At 48.1% G+C, this 14205-nt stretch overlaps 1 protein-coding gene across 2 annotated transcripts in view; it reads left to right on the forward strand.

Annotated features, from left to right (window-relative positions):
- Gas7 (growth arrest specific 7) overlaps positions 1–14205 on the forward strand; it is a 237146-nt gene that overhangs the window by 106671 nt on the left and 116270 nt on the right. The window contains exon 1 of one of the 2 annotated variants that reach the window (XM_036195633.1): positions 9913–10135. The exons of the other annotated variant lie outside the window; for it this stretch is intronic. The gene's annotated coding sequence lies outside the window, so the exon portion shown is untranslated. Of the gene's footprint in view, positions 1–9912; positions 10136–14205 lie in introns of those variants that run through there. 2 annotated transcript variants of the gene reach the window in all.

Below are 14205 nucleotides of genomic sequence, written 5' to 3' on the forward strand. Positions count from 1 at the left end.
TCAGGATTTTGTCACTCAGGCTAGACAGCAGGGGAGGGCCATCCTGATGAGCATTCTAAACTAGAGAATAAGAATAGCTGGCAGAGAGGCAGGTGGGATGGCTCAGTGGGTTATGGCTATTGCTGCCACGCCATGGCCCATGCACCCTTCACACTAAGTGAATGAATGAATGAATGAATGAATGAATGAATGAATGAATGAATGACTCTTAAAAGAAAATAGCACAGCTGATCTGCTCTCTTTAGCCAGCCAGTTTGTAATGTCACGCCACAGCTAGGTTGGGGAAGTTCCCACCGTTTCCTAAATGATGATGGTGGTCCCATTTCTTAAACTATTCCTGTGCACAGTGTGGTTGATGAGAAACACCTGCTTTTCTTCTGGGAACCTGCAGTTTGGCTACATGCTTGGCACACCATGCCTGTAACCAGTCTCCAGTAATAATTCTGGATCCTTGGCTTAGAGAAGACTGTACACAGGCGTGAGGATCTGAGTTCAGATTCTCAGTACTGGGGGTGGGGAGGGGCAAGTGTGGCCACGCCCGTGCTTGTAATCCCAGCTCTGTGAGAGGACAAGGCAGGATGATCACTGGGGCTTGCAGGCTGCAACTGAACACCGGGCTTACCGAGAGACCCTGTCTCCAAGGAGTAAGGTAAAGAGTGATGAAGGAGGACATCTGATGTTTTTTTCTGACATCCACATGTGTGTGTTGGGGGGACGATGGGGGCAAGCTCTAGACCTGAGGACTTAGGAGCTTCCTTTGTAGACAGTGACTGTGATTAATCATTCTGCCGCTATCACTGCTGGAGGAATTCAGCATGCCCCATGTGACTCTACCTGGGGGAGGATTTCCCTGGGGAGGACTCTAGAACTTGACTTGTTTACTCAGGGCTTTGCCTCTGTCTCTCTATAGCCCTTCACAGAGTTTGCTTTGTATCCTCTTGCTGGAATGTGCTTAACCAAGAGCAGAGAGATATTTGCTGAGTCTTAAGTGTTCTCTTAGCCAACCATAAATCCTAGGACTGGCCAGGGGTGGGGGGTGAGGGTATGTGTGTGTGTGCACACCTTTAATCCCAGAACTCAGGAGGCAGAGGCAGGCAGATCTCTGTGAGTTTGAGGCCAGCCTGGGCTACCAAGTGAGTTCCAGGAAAGACTCCAGGGCTACACAGAGAAACCCTGTCTCAAATAAACAAACAAACATAAAACCCCCAAACAAACAAACAAAAACCTAGGACCGGTCTTGGGGACTCCCCGTCATCTGTCTCTGTCTTCAGACCGAGGAAGGACACCAGAGCTGGCACCAGCAAAAGTCTTCTTAAAGCCAAAGGGAAGAGGCACCAGGAGACCGGCCTTGCAGGAGGAGAGCCGGTCTGGTAGTAACATACAGGGTGGGGCTTGCCTTCTTGCAGAACTGGTGTGATATCTCTTTGCTTCTCACTGAGCGGAGTAAACTGTTCAGGAGGCCCTGTTGGGGCTTTTCACACATGGTTTATGCCTCAACTATGATTCATACTAGAGCTCTGAAGGATGGAGAACAATCCCAGTGTCAGAGACACCACACCCTGGTCATTTGTTGCCTGTAACAGTGGCCACCCTCTGAGATAGTGTCAAGATTAAAGAATGTTAAGATCTGCTTCCCTCTGGGGGACCTGACTCACATACCCTGGGTTCAGAACACCAGCAAGGGTATAGGAGGATCTTGGAAGCAGAGCAGTTGAGCTGTACAGACAAACAACTTCCCAGACCCAAGGACAGGACTAGGAGCATTTTCAAACATACTTGCCTTAAAATCAGAGATAAAATGGCTGGGTTGCCCTGTGGAGACTGCTGGTGGAGGGTGGGGGCTTCTGTTCAGACTCCCCTCCAGCCAGTCAGGAGGAAGCACAGAGAAGTGGAGGCCATCTTTGGAAGAGTAGGGGAACATGAATAAAATAGGAGACAGAGGAGACCTAGCTGACATGGGATGGATGCTTTATTCTGTCAGATCTCACGAGAACATTCTAGTAAGGATAATACCAGGACCCAGAGTTGAGAGAAGGAGCTGTGGCATGCAGCAGTATGCACAAGGACAGGACAGTCATAAATGCTTCATGTCCATCTGTTCATTTACATCTTACCAAATGCATGACTATTAATAACAACATCGTTATTATTTCCGTTTTCATGGGGATTGCCTATTCCAGACATTGTCCAGAGAGATCAAGTTGGGAGTCTAAGCCGGGTGTAGATCTGAACCCAGCTCCCAAGTTCAACGGAGTGGTTGTGTGGGCTTGGTAAGCTAGCAAGGTAGATTAAGGTCACTACAGTGTCATGCTCAATGGTAGTGATGTCACAGGCTTTAATTACTACTTTTTTTTAAACTAATAAACCTCAAATAAATAGGAAACTGCTTAAAAAGTGAACCTCTTAGGCCACCCACTTCCTAATGTAGGATTCATCTCAGTGCTACAAGCATTCTGGAAACCCCCTGTTTTCTACACTTTGGGAAACCCCAATTCACTGTCTTGTTTCTGCAAACCACAGTGGAAACCTATCAGTACAGTTTCAGTGCCACTGTTCCCCAAAGCCATTTCTGTCCTTAGAGTGTGTATGTCTTGAAACTGACACACACAGCCTTCAGGTTCTGCTCAGAACTGAGCTCACCACACCTCATCTTCATTCAGGCAGCAGCTTGACTTCTTGTGGTTGGGGGGAACCTGATAGTGTGGCTAGTGTGAAGAGGTCTTTGCAGATGTAACTCCATTAAGGATCTTGATATTGTTCTGGGTTATTTGGATAATCTTTCATGCAATCCCAGGTGTCCTTAGTGAGGGGGCTGAGGGAGATCTGAGTTCACATGGCTGAGAAAGAGCATGCCCAGGGAGGCAAAGGCTGAAGCCAGACAGCTGTAAGAGGGGTGAGTGGCTCCCAGGAGCTGAACGAGGGAAGGGCAGACTGCTATTACTTCTTACAGACATCCTACTCAAGTTGACTTCAAAGGCAGAGGGACTGTCCAGATTGATGTAAGTGAACATTCATAGAGAGTTCGGCATCAGGCAAGGTTCGATCGGTTTAGTGAGTGTTGGTGCACCATGAAGTCTCTCCATCTGTCTTCTGCAATGACTCTATTCCATGGGGTGAGTTGTCCAGAGCTACCCACAGCTTCAGGCTTACATTCTACTGTCACAATCCCTCTTCTCCCTAATAATTCCAACCAGAATCTAAGGATTCATTCTCACACGACTGTCTTAGGTCATATGCACATCTTTGAACCTAGGACAGGGCATAGGATCTGCTAATTTGCCAGACTGAAATCATCTGTCCCATAAACTGTGAGCACTGAAATTGGAAACATGGGACTCTCTCACCAGTGGCCGAGATACGCTCGCTGCACAGCTCTGGATGTTGCAGGCTGCTTCTGGCCTGGTGGCTACAAAAACTGATAAGATGCCTTGGGATCTCACAGTGGCTTCTATGCCTCTGGATTACCCTGGGTATTCTGGAGATGCCAAGCCAAGCTCTCCCTACCCCAGCCTCTGGCACAGGAACCTCCCTTCATTTGTTGGGGACTTCTGCAACAGTAGTAGCTGCCATCCTGCGGGACCATCTGTTTGAAAGCCCCATTATCAAAGCCTCTTTGAATTTCAGTTGGGCTCCTGTGACTCATGTTGGATGTGGGGAGGGAGGCCTGTGCTGGGAAATGGGAGAAGGAAGCATGGACCAGCACTCCCCTACAATGGGGCTTTCTTTGGCAATGACTTTGTGGGGAGTGGGGGCAACTCATTGGAGGCACTGAAGCCACAAAGGAACTGCTGTGGCTGGATGGGAAAAATACCAATCTGAAAAGGCTCCCTGCCCTCCATTTTGTCCCACCACCACCACCACTACCAACATCATCTCAATTGCAACTGGGCACCCTGAGTCTGGGAGTCTAAAGGAGGCTTTTGGCCAGGGAGGCTGACCACTGTCAAGCCCTCCCTGTTCCATGGTGGGCAAGAAGGTGCCGTGGTAGACAGGGAGTGAACAAGCCAAGTGAACAGAGTTTCAGAGCCAGATGCTCAGGGCTCAGCCCTCAGTGTGGTGCCTTGTTAACACTTGGGCAAGACTATGGCTCTGACAAAGTCCCTGGACCACCTGGGTCCCCATCCAGGTGCCGCTGTGCCCAGCTGCTGTCTCATGTCCTTGTATCAAAGCATGAGCAGTTGAATTGAATCTGAACTGATTTCTCAGCAAGATGCCCATGACCACAGAACCTGGATGGCTTCAGGTGATCTGCCTTGAGGGAGGACACGAATACTAAATGAGGTAATGCACAGAAGTGTTTAGAGCACTGGCTTATTGTTTTCCCCAGACTGAACTGAAGCCACCTGTGGACCACTGACATCAGGGTCTAGAAGAGTTTCCAGCACCATCCGGCAGACACTCAGCAAACTCCCAGTGCCTATGCACCAGACACCTTGGCACATATGATCCTGAGTCTCAGGGTCTCCCAGATGTGCCAAGATTTCCTAGAGCTATTCTCTTCATGGTGGTGGTGGCAGAGTTGCTGGGCACTCACCAGAGAGAAGTGAAATAAGTATTCCACTGTGCCCTGCAGAGGGCATGGAAGAGGATTGTAGGGACTCTCCAGGGTCGGGGTTCTTAGGGACACATACACATACAGAAAGAGGGAGAGAGACAGAAGTATCTCAGTGCTTCTGCATATCACTTGATGGGGATGAAGGGAGCAGGTGCTCACTTTCATCAGAATCATGAGGAAGTGGCATCAGTAGGCTCTGCCTGGCTGTTTCTTTAGGGGAAACACCATTACACCATTACAACACCATTGTGTCACAGTGAGCTCCAGCTGCCGACTTAACACAACCCAGAGTCACCTGAGAAGAGTGAGTCTCAACTGAGAAACTGCCCCCTTCAGACTGGCCTGTGGGCTTGTCTTTGGGAGCATCTTCTTACTGATGTTGGAGGCTGCAGCCCCCACTGTAGGCAATGCCCAGGCGAGCAAGCTAGTGAACTGTGTTCCTCCGTGGATTCTGCTGTAAGATCCTGCACTGGCTTCCCTGGAACCTGGAAGCCCACTAAATTCTTCCCTCCTTCCCAAGGTGTTTTTGGTCAGTGTTACCACAACATAGACACCAAACTAGTCACCTTTCCCAGCCCCTTCTTAGCAGGCTCTGGGAAATACAGCCAGAGACAGGGAGCACAGAAACAGTTTGCTTTTGCTGGCCAGGGAAGGTCCATCCTTTCTGGGTGCTCTCCTGATACCTCCCCAAGGCACAGGATATCCCCCAGAACCCTAGTTCTTTCCCAGGTTGTGCTTTAGAACTCACCATAGAGTGGAGGACTGCTGACCACCTTCAGGATCCTGGGGCCTAGTGAGCATTGTGGGGACTGAGATTCCCCAAGCTCACTAGAAATGAACATCAGCCTCTGGGAGCTAAGCATGACTGGAAGAGGGAAGAAAGGGAGACAGGAAGTAGGAGCAGCTCAAGCCGGCTAATTCCAGAATTTAGTGACTCTGGAAACAACTAACCCAGCTGCCTAGCAGAATTAGCTGTGTCACTTGAAGTTATTCACATGGGTTTTACATGCGTGTGTATGTGACTTCTGCACATCAGATGCCTTTCATGGACTTTGCAAGTTTTATGCTGGGCATTGTGGAGCACATCAGCATTTGGTAGGCTGAGATACGCCAGCCTCGACTACACACACAAACAAACAAAACAAAAAAACCACTAAACCTTGGACTGGAGAAATGGCTCAGTGGCTAAGAGTACCTGCCTTGAAAGCTTGGAGATGTGAGTTCAAATCCCCAGAACTCATGTAAAAATCTAGGTTCTTAGCCATGTATATACCTGCAACCCTAGGAAAATTACCAGGGTTTACTGGCCACTAGTCTTCAGACTCAATGGGAGAACCTTTGCCATTAAAGGCAGACAGAAAGTGATAGATCAACACACCCAATATGGAGCCCTCCCCACACACAATAAAAAAAAAAGTATTTATCATATTTTCTATGATCCAGGAGTAATAGCCTAATTAATTACAAAATCCACTTTAAAATTCTTAACATAGTGTTAAGCATGCCTCTTTCACTGTGGCTCAGAGCTCTGAAAGTCTTTAAACTTTCCAAAGGTGAGCTCTCTGGGGAATGGACTTGAGTCAGAGTCACTGGGAGCTAACTCTGGCCTTGGTGGTAGGCTGCACCAGGGCTTCTAAGCCTTGGTGTGTTGATAATTGGGGTAGGTTCTATCTGTGGTGATGGATTGTTTTAGGTTGAGTTTTTTTTCTCCTTTGAGACAGCTGATGCTAGCCTCCCAACTCTCTATCCTCTTGCCTCAGCCCCCCAAGTGCTGAGATCACACATAGATACCACTGTACCCACCTATGGTTTAGCAGTGAAGCCAGCAGCCTCCTGTTGTAGGCTCCATAATTTCTAATCCCGTGGGCACATGATAATCCTTGGAATTTGTGTGCGGTGGGTTCCATGAAAGAACTAATGTTGTGGGTAGAATTATAGCTGCAGGTAAGCTGGTCTTGAGATGGGAAGGTACCATAGATCACCCAATCGGGCCCAGTATGATCATCAAGGTCCTTGCATGTGGAACGAAGGTGACAATGTTAACAGGGTGTGACCTGACATCAATGGCACTGAAGGTAGAGGAAAGGCCCTGGCCAAGGACTAGGCAGCGTTCAGAAGCAGAGAAAGACAAGACAGTCTCCAGAAGTAATGCAGTCTATGACCTTGACCTATGACCTTCAGAGGAGTCAGAGGCTTAGAAGAGTGTTGTCCCAGGACACATCGAGACTGTTCCAGCAGCCATGGGAACTAACCCAGGCAGCCCCAATGTGACAATTAATAAATGTCTCCAAACAGTGCCCAATGGCACTGGGGGTGGGAGGGAGGAGGGAAGGGAAAGAACCACCTTGATTCAGAAATGCCAGCTACACAGAGTGCTGTATTGTTTCCCTAGAAAAGGAAAGGAAGGAGTTCTCCATGTATGATCTGAGGAAATTGAGGGGAAATGGGTGTCCCCACCCAGCTCAGCTAGCTCTGTAAGGTGGGAAGGAGGGTAGATGCCAAGCTGACCCCCGCCCCCATGCCTCTGGATCTGCAATTCTATCATCAAGGGTGACATTCCTGTCTGGCCTTGTACCTCTTTAGATGGAACTAGAAAAGAAGCCAAATTGTCTTTAGCTATACTATAAAAGAGAATATATATATAAAAGACTCAACAATAAAACACTGAAATGTCAGTCAAAACCTCAGCAAAGAAAGCCAGAGAACAGGCGGGGTGCCCCTGGGACTGTTTGTGGGAGTCACGGGTGGAGGGGAGAGGCCAGAGAGCCCAGCCTGTGCTGCAGGCCACCAAGCCTGGGCTCTGGGCCAGGCACATAGCCCCTGGTTTCTTGGGCCCAACCCTGTGCTGTAATTCTGTTTATTTCGTTGGATGTGAAATCCATATGGTTCTGATTTCTTCCTTGTAGCCATCATCTTGGCGTGGCTTTGGAGCCAACAACCACGCAAAACGCCTTTGAATTTGTTCTGGGGAAGGTGGGAAGCTGTGCTCTTCCAGGCTTCAGGGGGTAACCACGAGGCTCACATTTGATTTCAGGAAAAATGGGTATAGTGGTTTCTGATTCTGGTGAAGGACCCCAGGGCTGGGTCTGATGGGAGGAGCTTGCTGAGTGTGCAGTCGATCTGAATAGCCAAGGGCTCCCTTTGGGGTCTCAGCTTAGGCCATAGGTGTGCTTAGTGCCAAGCATCCCTGTACCCCGTGCTTATTCATGGTGGTCACGTGAGAACTACAGGCTTTGCTTTTCTTTGCTGGGCAGCGGCTGACCATATCTGGAGCAGGCTAAAGGTGGGTGAAGGATAGGGTTGAGAAAAGGAAGATATAGAGAGCAAGGTAGGTGTGCAGAGCAAGCTGACTTGACTAGGCCATGATGGGCTTGTTTAGTTGGTTCCAGCAGCTGTACCAAGGTCAATGGTTCCTACCCATCAGCATGTACTTGAACTATGTGCACCAGAAGTTATGTGACCACCTAGAAAAGGAAGAAGTCTGGGTAGCCCCAGAGCCTCCACTTTCTAACAGCATGGCAAGCGAGGGACTACTGCAGCTGCTGCCCCTGTCCAAGAATGCTGATCCAGAATCACAGTAGTATGTGGTAAATGGAAACCAATACTGGTAGCAAATATAAACAGGGCTTACCTGCTTAGGGGTGAAGATCCTTTGTCTGAGCTGAATCCCCTTGGTCATCAACTGTGATTCTCTTGATCCCAAGGTGAAAATAGTATTTTTTCCAGTTATCTATAGTAAAAAGTGACCTACCTTTTGCATATAGTTCTATAGATTTTAACACACAGAGATTCATATAGCCATCCCAATAGTCAGGATGCAGAGATTCTATCATTTCTAAAATGTCCCTTCTGTGAGTTCCAGACCAGCCTGGTCTACATACCCAGTTCCAGGCCAGCCGAGGCTACATAGTGAGATGCTGTCTCAAAACTTTTTTTCTTTCTGCATGCCTTTTTCATTCATACCTCCTCCACCCAAAACCCTGGCGCCTTCTCCATCTTTGTAGCTTTGTCTGAGAATGTCACATGAATAGAATAGCAAACTATGTAACCTTTGACACAAGCTTCTTAGCATGTGATGTCTGTGTGCTATCAGCTTGATGCCTGTGGTGAGGTATTGCACCATGGCGATGAGCGATTGTTGGAGCCAAGCAGCTCACCTGCAAGTCAAGATACAAAAGAGAGAGAAAGGGAAGGGGCCTCACTGTTTCCTTCAAGGACAATGACCAGAACAAGAACAACTCCCATTAGGCTCCACATCTTAAACTGTCTATCACTTCCTGATAGGTAGGAGACTAAGCCCCCAACACCCTGGGCTTTGGGGGACATTTAAGATTGAAATTCTAGTCACTCTGAAGATTTGTGAATCAGACTTGGTGTGCACACTTGTTTTCGTTTCTCATGGGTAAATCCCTGAGAGTAGGCTTGCTGAGTCTGGTGGCTAGAATGTGCTTAGCATGATGGGAAACTGCCACTTTGCTGTCGGGGGGGGGGGGGGGACGACGCATCACTTTGCATGCCCTTGGCCATGTTTGAGAGTTCCCAGTACTCCAAAACCTGCATCCTCGCTGTACCTGGGACTGACAGTCTTCTTTATTCTAGTCTCTCCAGATCACTCTTGAGTTCCGAATGAGCCTCAAAAAGGCTCAGAGACTGGTCCAAGGCACTGGCCTCATCTAGGATCCTTCTGACCTGGAGACTGTGCTCATTCTTGGGGCTTGGGTGCCTTAAATGACAGGGAGTTCATTACAGGTTTTATATTCTAAATCTAGGAACCAGGAGCTTCTGTGCTGGGGGGGGGGGGGGGGTCAGCTCTATGCAATTAGAATATTAAACAAAAGGGAAAGATACATCCCAGAGGTAGAAGCTTCTAGACTGCCCCCCTCTATCACACACACACACACACACACACACACACACACACACACACACACACACTCATTATTTTAAACTAGAGGTTCCAATAGGTGAAGTAACTTGCCAAATGCCGTTCAGCTGGAGGAAACCTCTTGACTCTCTGTTTAAGGCAGGCAGCAGCTGAAGGGCATTTTTGTTTCGATCAGCATTCTTGCAATAACACACAGGCTGCTTCCCCATGGAGCCTAATGGGTTGAGCATTTGCAGTCTGACATACCTGAGCAGGATATTCACACAAGCCTAGCTGCTTGGCCTTGGGTCCACCCCAGGCGGGAGCTGGCTTTAGGAAGGAGCCTGTGCAGCCAGTGAGGCCATAGCTGCAGCCAGAGCGGGTGACTTAATGAAGGAGATTCCTAAGAACAGAGTCCTCCTCTGGAGACCGTCCCACCCCACTCAGGGGAAGGACTCCAGCTGTCCTGGAAGGCTGTGGACATGCTTTTCCGATTGCAGAATACTTCTCTTTCATTTTGAATATCATTTGTTTGGTTGCCACAGCAACGTCAAGGCTCTATTTTAATGCTAACCTGCGTGGTTGCAACTTTCTATATATAAATGCTGCTTTGCACAGTGAATTAGCGGATGCCACGGGGAAGAAGTGGATGTGGGGACTGTTTCAGAAAATGACCAGCCTGTCAGATCTGTACAAGGACCAACTACAGGGCTAAGGTGAGTGGGGACCCTGACACTTCGGTCATCTTTCATGCAGATGCCCCAGGCTAGGAGGAGCAGGTCTAGATGCTGACCAGCCAACTCCTACAGACAGGGAAGACTTTCTTGAATAGCCTTTTGGGTTAGGAGTGGGTGCTGCTTTGGATGGACTTTGTCGACTCTTTGCTTACTCTGGTCCTCATGACTTTAGAAAGTCTGGGTTGCATGGTGACCAAGGTTCCAAAAAGTAAAGGAAGCCACTTGGATTGACTAGGTGTCCGAGAAGGAGGTGTTCTTGGTTTCTGTGGACTTACCTCAACGCTCCAATTTAGATCTTTCTTAATTTGTTTTTGGGTTTTTTTTGTTTTGTTTTGTTTTTTGTTTTTTCCTTTCCATCATGTGGCCAGTCTCTGAAGAGGCTCCAGCTGAGGTGGTGTAGTTTTCAGGGGAAGCCTGGAAATGTCTTTGGGAATCAACTGGTATCATTCTCCCATTTGAGATAACAGAGAGGTGACATGTTCTGGTGGAGGCCACACAGCAAGTGGAGCAGGAAAACAGGAGTTCCATAAGGACCCGCAGACTCTCGGGTGTCACATTGTGCACTTTCTGCTGTGAGGTCAGGGTAGCATATGGAGGGCACACATCAGTCAGAGGAGCTGCAGAAGGGAAACACAATCAGGGATATGCCTTTCTGTATTCAAGTTGGAGAAAAGTAATGGACTCACAATTATATAATGAGACCAGAAGAGAGCTTTGGGAAAAGGCATAAAGTTCAAGTTCAGAAAACTTGTATTTATATGGACTCAGACTCTTTCTACCATGGGACAATTTTGCTAGTTTTCCTGAGGCTTCATTTCCCTCGGGACACTCAAAGGATGCTGAACATCTTCCCACAGCCTTGCAGTGAGTTGGAGTCACATTTGGGACAGATTTGGGACGCAGTGGGGATGTGACATGTCTAAGGACAGAATGCTTTGCCAATTGCGAGCATTCACAAGTGTCTGGCTACAGTTCTGTTCTCTAATAGTTGGGAGAGGGTGAGCTAGTATTAGAGGATGTTGGCTAAGCCAGAGGTCTCTTTGCATTTCATTTCTTAGTATGATGCAACACAGTACAATTATATTGTTAGAATATCACATTTTGGTATCCTCTCCTGTAATATCAGACATATAGCAAATATTGCAAGGGTATGTGTCTGAAGACATAGACCCTCTTCTTTCTATTGTTTGTATCTATCTTGCCCAGGCTGCTCTTGAACTTCCAGAGTTGAGTTATCTTCCTGCCTCAGCCTACTAAATAGCTGGAAGTACTACAGGTGCATGCTACTGCATCCTGCAATCAATCTTTCTGTCTGTCTGTCTCTCTCCCTCTTACCATCCCCTCCATTTCTTTCTGACAGTGTCTCAAAATGTAGCCCAGACTGGAATCAACAATCCTCCTGTCTCTGCCTTCCAAGTGCTGGTCATGAGCCTGATATGGTCACTACCCCACCTGGCTCTAAAGGATAAGATTCAGTAAAATGAGATTGCATCTGGGGGTCAGTGCATCTTGAACCTTGAGTCCCATGCCACACGTTGCATGCAGTCAGTGTCGTGCATGGAAAACAAAGTGTCCTAGTGCCTACGCATAGCAAGGGTCAGTGTATTTCAATCCAGTAAGGAAAATACGCCTTTTTTCCGGCACATATCAGACTTTCAAAAGAAATGAAAGTTTGGATGCTGCTGGCCTCAAGTGGAGTAGTGACCAAATAAGTTCGGCCTCCCTCCTGGATTCCCTTTCCCTCCTGGAAATTCTGACTCCCCCGGAGGGAGAAGGGCAGGCTTGGGTGGACTCAGTGTGCAGCACCATTTGGAGAAGCTCATGTAGAAGTGGTTGGTCTGGTGACAGGGATGGAGCTGTTCTCTTCTCTCTGACCTGCAAACAAGAGTAAGATAGCCAGGTGGTGGTGGAGCACGCCTTTAATCCCAGCATTTGGGAGGCAGAAGGATCTCTGTGAGTTCGAGGCCAGCCTGGTCTACAAAGTGAGGAAAGGTGCAAAGCTACACAGAGAAACCCTGTCTCAAAAAAAAAAAAAAAAAAAAGAGTAAGATAACACCTGTGGTGCCCAGGCCCCCAGGACTGAGACATCTGTGACCCAAACTCCTGGAGACCTCTGTCACTGTCACTGTATGCCCCCACACACTCATTCCTATGACCCTGAGGCCAGCAGGAGTGAATTCCTCACACCTCCTGGGAGGCTCCAATCTCACCCTCCTCCCACCAGACTCCATATCCCCAGGTGCTAGCTTTCTCTTCCTCCTCACATGAATCTCTGGTCACTCTGATGACTGTGTCGGCTCTCCATGCATCTGCCCACACCCAGGCTGCTTTGTCAGGCTCAAATCCTTAACCTATTGGTCATCTTCACACACCTACCTCTCTGAACATTCTCTTCCACTCATGGGTAAGAAGCCAAGTAGGACAGATTTTCCAGGGTCTCTTCTGTCTAAGAAAACATATCTGTGCTTCCCACAAAGGAAAGCTTAGTACAGGGTGGGGAGCAGGGCACTGGGGGTGGGCGTGGAGGTGGCCACACATGTGGAATTCTTGGAAAGTGCCCACTGATAGCCCCGAAACCAGCTTTCAACTGCACTCACTAGGATCAGTGGTAAGTGATCCTAGCCAGAAAACTGGACAGCATGGGCAGATCTGCTGCCCGGCAGCCTGGGGAAGTGGCATTCGGCATTTTTTTTTTTTTTTTTTTTTTTTTTTGGAGACAGGATTTCTCCATGTAGTTTTGGTTCCTGTCCCGGATCTTGCTCTGTATACTAGGCCAGCCTCGAGATCCACCTGGCTCTGTCTCCCGAGTACTGGGATTAAAGGTGTACGCCACTGCCGCCTGGCGGCATTCAACTCTTTAAAACCAAAAGACCCTCTTCAAATGAAAAGGTATACAGACAGCCAACAGCCGGTGGCCAGTGGGCAAAACCAAGTGCAGAAAAGTGAGATTTGTGAGTTTGTTGTAATTTTATTTTTGTTTACTCCTCCCCCCCCCCCCCGAGCAGTTTCATTTAAATACATTTCTGTTGGTTAGCAACATCTTAAAATCAGCACATCTCAAGAACAAAACTCCAGAGTTCCAACTTCTGTCACAAAAATGAGAAGCTGTGGTTACACCCAGGCTGCTGTCCAGTGGGGCTCTGATGTGGTGCTGCTGGCTCTCCAGTGTCCCCCAGTCCCCACCCACCTCTGCTGATCATCATCCCTGAGGCCAGTATGTGGTCATTATTATTTCACTTGGGTGGGGATGTGTGTATGAAAAATTCCCTGCACCCATGTCCACAGCGAGTACTGAAGAGTCTGTTCCTGCTAGGTGTGTGGTGCATGCCCATTATCCCAGCATTTGGGATTGTGCCCTTGAGTGCTATCAACCCGTGAAAGCCAGAAGAGAGTCAGATCCCATGGAGCTGGACTTCAAAATCTTTGTGAGCTGCTTAACATGGGTGCTAGGAATGGAGTGCAAATCCTCTGCAAGAACAGTATATACTCTTAACTACTGAGCTACCTGTCCAAACCCTTACTCCCTCTTTGGATGACCTCTGATTACTCAACACTTCTGTCTGTAGATTCATTGATGTTCTGTGGATGGATGTCTTAGTCTGTTTTGTGTCATTCTAATACAATGCACCAGACTAAGCAAGTTTACAAAGACTAGAAATGTACTTGATACATAGTTGTAGAATTAGGGAAATCCCAAACCATGGTGGCAACATCTGGTTGAGGGACTTCTTGGGTGTCATCCCATAGTGGAAGGCAGAAAGACAATATAGTCTAAGAGAGTCACATGCAAGAAGGGGCCAGACTTGTGTGTGTTAACAAGCCCATCCTCAAAGTGACTAAACCACTCCTGAGATAGCAACACTAATCTACCTATGAAGGCAGGACCTTCAGGACCTAATTGGCACTTAAAGGTCTCAATTCCTAGCACCGTTGCATTGGGTAGTAAGTCTCCAATGTGAGAACTCTTGGGGATGTATTCCGACCTATAAAACAAACAAGACTGGTACCTTCAGCTCACCTTTAGAGAAAGTCACTTGGCTGCCTTCCTG

The sequence above is a fragment of the Onychomys torridus genome, chromosome 8 (genome assembly GCF_903995425.1).
Source record: "Onychomys torridus chromosome 8, mOncTor1.1, whole genome shotgun sequence".
Taxonomy (NCBI): domain Eukaryota; kingdom Metazoa; phylum Chordata; class Mammalia; order Rodentia; family Cricetidae; genus Onychomys; species Onychomys torridus.